The 5,138-nt window shown below is 35.1% G+C and overlaps 1 long non-coding RNA gene across 1 annotated transcript in view; it reads left to right on the plus strand.

The window, feature by feature from the left end:
• LOC136833574 (uncharacterized) overlaps window positions 1–4,600 on the plus strand; it is a 160,612-nt gene extending 156,012 nt beyond the window's left edge. Inside the window, exons 2-3 of the long non-coding RNA XR_010851520.1 lie at window positions 3,544–3,654; window positions 4,335–4,600. This is a non-coding gene — a long non-coding RNA (uncharacterized lncRNA). The remainder of the gene's footprint in view (window positions 1–3,543; window positions 3,655–4,334) is intronic.
• The last annotated feature ends 538 nt before the right edge of the window (window positions 4,601–5,138 follow it).

Genomic DNA, 5,138 nt, shown 5'->3' on the forward strand with positions numbered 1-5,138 from the left:
AAAAAAAAGGTAAACATACGCCTCTCTGTAACTCTAGTGTAAATTTAATAAGAGGGACTTTATCATTTAGTTGAGCCAATATGTTATTTACATCCAAAACTTTTGGGTGTGATGGCTAGAATATCGTCAGCATAAAGGTATCATGTTACAGGAAAATGGAAAATCTTGGGGATGTAAAGACGTTAAAAAAATTCCATATATAAATTTAAAAGAACAGGTGAAAGTGGGTTTCCCATTGCCATACCAAATGTTTGTTTAAAAAATTCCCCATTGAAAATAAGTTTACAATCACAAATGCATAATCTTATTAGCTGTAGGACCTGGCTAATTGTTAATGTCAAATCAAGTTTATGCCATTCATTTTTAAGGTATTCCAATACGGAGTCCATGGGCACTTTAGAGATTAAAGAGCATGCATCAAAACTTATTAACCGTGAATCTGGATTGACTGCAATAACACTGATTTTGTCAGTCAAATCTAAAGAATTAATAAAATGGGTGCCAGAAATAGTTCCTAGCAATGGTGACTATAATTTTGTTAGATATTTTGAAAGTTCATAAGTTACAGAACCAACAGAACTAATTATTGGTCTCATAGGGTTATTTTCTTTATAGAGCCTCAATGGCCAAGTCAGTTAGAGCAGCAGCTTCGGACTACATAGAGGTCTGTGGCACGGGATCCAATCCGCAGCTGACTGGTCAGAGAGGCGGACACTTTGCTATCCGTGTAGACACCCTGGGATTATGTATGTAATCAACGGATAGGTTTGCTTAAAAGCAAATGGGTGTTACAGACTAATGCACACACAAACAAAGCCACTCCAACATCTCCTAAAAACATAACAGACACCTCACATGTCTCGAACTGTCGACCTAACCGCTTCAGTGTCTCCTCGCTGCTGGGAGAAAGGGAGCTGGGGACAGCCATGATACATGTACATGTGCTGCCGGGGTCTAAGCGATGTCAGGCAGGGCAGCCGATTGAGACTGCGGTCTACCCCAAAGCCAAATCAAAAGTCCTTCAAAGAGGGCATCGTGCTTACCTCATAGAAAAATGGGAAAAAAGCACGTTAAAAGAAGATGAAGATATATATATATATATATATATATATATATATATATATATATATATATATATATATATATATATATATATATATACATATACATATACACACACACACACACACACACATATATATATATATATATATATATATATATATATATATATATATATATATATATATATATATATATACATACATACATACATACATACATACATACATACATACATACATACATACATACATACGCACACACACACACACACACACACACACACACACACACACACACATATATATATATATATATATATATATATATATATATATATATATATATATATATATATATATTATGCCCTATTGTACAAGGTTAGATAGGGTCATAAAGTTATGACCCTATCTAATCTTGTATAATAGGGCATAATATATACAGATGTGGAAATTGGTTATGACATAACCTCTTTCCATATCTGTTTTAAGATCAATGTCATATCGACTTATATCTCAAAGATTACCCGGTAGCGATGGCCAGCCTGTTTACTGGGTCAGCACATTCTCTCTCTCTCTCTCTCTCTCTCTCTCTCTCTCTCTCTCTCTCTCTCTCTCTCTCTCTCTCTCTCTCTCTCTCTCATTATCCAAGTCACTAACTGGACTAAAGAAGAACAGCAAAAACATGACTACAAAAAATATAATTTATTCAATGATCTAACATGCCAAGTGGTTTGAAATGAAATAAAAATGAAATGGGAATATCTACGTCCCAGAATTGGTACCCTCAAAATAACCCAGTAAGATAACATGGTGCTATCAGTTTCTACTAAGTGAGTCTCTACAACATAAGAGTTAAAATAAGTCAGTATGGCCGAAGTCATGACAAGTCACATTCCCCTCCATCTATGTGACCTCTGATTCAGTACATCTGAGGGAACAAATGGAAAAACACAACTTTTAAAAATAGGCACAGAGCAAAATAAATGTGGGATGTTTTCCCACGTTACCGACCCAAAAGAAATGCAAATAATTAAACATGGTAAAGTCAAAATCAATAAAATCAAAGAGACATAGCAGATGAAAATAAATAAATAAATCAGTACATGTTAAATAAAGTTAATTAAACCCATTCAGGTTTTCTTGAAAATAAAGTTCCAACTCACCTCACAGGCAGTCACATAATCTTCCAGGGAAGCAGATCTGAGCACGAAGGGATCTAACTCTGAAATGTCTAACCTGTACTCAAATTGAAAAGTTCACACCTTGTGTGATGCCCATGAAAGTGAACAAACGAACGCTCTAGCTGTAACTTGACGACTTCCAGCAGCATAGCCAGCACATCGCCCAGGGCACGCTGCCCCCTCATCTCCATGAGAAGTCATACTGACACTAGGCCTTCGTCAGCACTAACTCGATGAATATGTAGGCACTGTTTCCATTTACCCTTGCCCAGAATGTCTCCAAGAAAACTGCTTAACCTCCAAAAAATCAACAATATAATATATCAGTATCCTTAAGCATTTCTTATATAAATCAAATACATTTCCAAAGAATTATCTTTATATCTCATTTATTCCAAGCACAATACATCTAAGGAATGTTTACCTTTGCAATTAGTAGCTAGCACAACCGCCCTTATTCTCTAGACCCAGCCAGGTAACAATTCACTCTCCTAAAAAGATTCTGTTTAACTTTCATTTTGATTTTTTTTTAACCAAATGTACACGCTGTTCCAAATTTTTCTCCTTCCTCACTTGTGGAGCCATCGCAGTATTTTGTACTGTTTCACTGTCCCCAGGGTCTTTATGTTCTACCCATCTCGAGATCAAGGAACATCCAGCGCATGGTTAGGAGGGATCCTTAAAACTACTTATTTCAAATTCCATGATAAAAGCCGTAAATGTTAGAACAGGCATCATAGCTTGCGTTAACAATACTAAAAGGATCATACCTGACCTTAATAATATACTTTGCATATTATGATGTGTTAATACACGTTGTGTATTTCATAAATGGCATACACACCCTCTAATTACAAAGTATATATAATGTATACTATGTTGCCACTTTGTTCCCCTTTGTTTACCGAAACAATCCCTAAAACTATCGTTGTTTGTAGGCAACAACAACAACCTAGAAAGGAAAATGAAGAGTTAAACCTTTTTTGCAGAATGTAGCCTACTCTTCCTTAGATGCGTATACACTACCATAGCCCTTGCCCTCACATTAACAGGTGCAAAATATAGGCTACTTCATTTTTAAATATCCACGAAAGGGCGCAACAAAAAGTAACGAAATTAGCTAGCCTCAGCAATTAATAAATGCTTTAGATACACATGGAAAATGTTTTTCAAACGAAAGGTTTTCATTTTGTGAAGGTGGTGTTTGATAAACGAAAGGGATTTTCTAAGAGCGCTTATTAGGGTCTACTTATAAAGAGGTAATCTCATCGAAAAAATAATAATTTTCTTTTCTTCAGAAATAGGCCTACATGACTGATTGATCAAGAGGCGTGACATCACCACTCATGGCAGACATAAAAGTGTTCATTTTGGTGCACTTCTTGGCAGTTGCAGTTATATATTCTGGGGTAAGTTTCATAACAGGTATTTCACTTTGAATCAGCAATATATCTGACTGCAGCATCAAGAAATACTCTATGAATAATTGCAGAATACATTTTATTTAAAGGCAATATATTACCGTCGACTGTTCTGATATTACATGTTCATTATAAACAACTCGGTAAAAAAAATGGAGACAACGAAGTGTTGAAAGTCATGTGGTCAGAATTGGGTTTGGCTGAGATATACTATGGCCTACAGTGCAATTTCAGCGCTGTCTTAATATAGCTGTAGCTTACCAGAAATTCGTCTCTCATCTAAGATATAAATGAAAATTAAAATAATTCGCTAATGGATGATAAGATCGGGGAGAGACGAGATAATTAAATCTTAGTCTCAAATATTTGAAAGCTTGTGTACTGTTCAGTCATTACTATACAGTCGGATTCTCTGTATCCATGGAAGAACACTTTTCGTGCAGACGGGTGTTTAGAGTAAAAGGAATGAAGCTTAAATACAGCTAAGATAGTTTTCATCTGTGGTCCTACAACACGAAAAATCTATATAATTACATTTTGTGTGTGTTATTTATATTTTATTATTTTTCCTTTGGTGTTTCGATAAGAGTATAGCAAAATGAGACATCAAAATTCTCATACATTACCAATGTCTTCCGTGCACCTGAATTTTCTATTTCCATCCACAGGGGAACAAGCACCAACCAGTTTTGAAGAATTTGTTGACACTGAAGAATCTTCAAAATGACAGGAAAATTTTGACTGAGAAAGGGGAAGGAAGTAGCACAGAAATGCCTAACAAGCACCTGCCTCAGGAATTCGATATTCCTCCAGAATCCGACAAATATTCTTTTCAGAATATGACAAAGCTCCCAGTGAACAGAGCCGAAGGAGATCGTTTTGTCGCCCTCTCGCAACTAAAGAATCTTACAAGTAGTGGACAAGCTACACGTCTATCAGGTAAAATTAATATAGACTTGACCATAAATTCATGGATAACTCTTCTAGAACACAAAAGAAAAAGACAACACAACGAGCGTTGGAGTATGCATCTTAATAATAAGACTGATAATCACTAGAAATTTGGCATACAGTCAACAGCAATAGTAAGTGATTTTCGCTATGTTTTGTAATAAATTTGAAACGCATTTGTAGATGAATCTTGAAACAATTTCTAAAATAGATTTATTTGTATTTCGAAGGTAAGTAAAAGTATAATTTGCTACTTTGCTAGAAAAAAATACCCAAATACGAAGAGCTTTACAATATTCTTTCATAAATATGCCGGTATAGTATACTCCGTGACCTAAAAATAACTGAAGACGTAAAATATATATTTTTCTCGGGCAAAACATGGTTAGTTTTAAGGTAGTTTACAGCTGCTTCTTACAGCTTAAAATTGAGGATTTTTTTTTTTTTAACCGTCGTATCTAAACTAAAAACCGCCATAAATCTCTACATCCCAAAACTAAAAGCTTTCACAGAGAGTAGGA

The sequence above is a fragment of the Macrobrachium rosenbergii genome, chromosome 51 (assembly GCF_040412425.1).
Source record: "Macrobrachium rosenbergii isolate ZJJX-2024 chromosome 51, ASM4041242v1, whole genome shotgun sequence".
Classification (NCBI taxonomy): Eukaryota; Metazoa; Arthropoda; class Malacostraca; order Decapoda; family Palaemonidae; genus Macrobrachium; species Macrobrachium rosenbergii.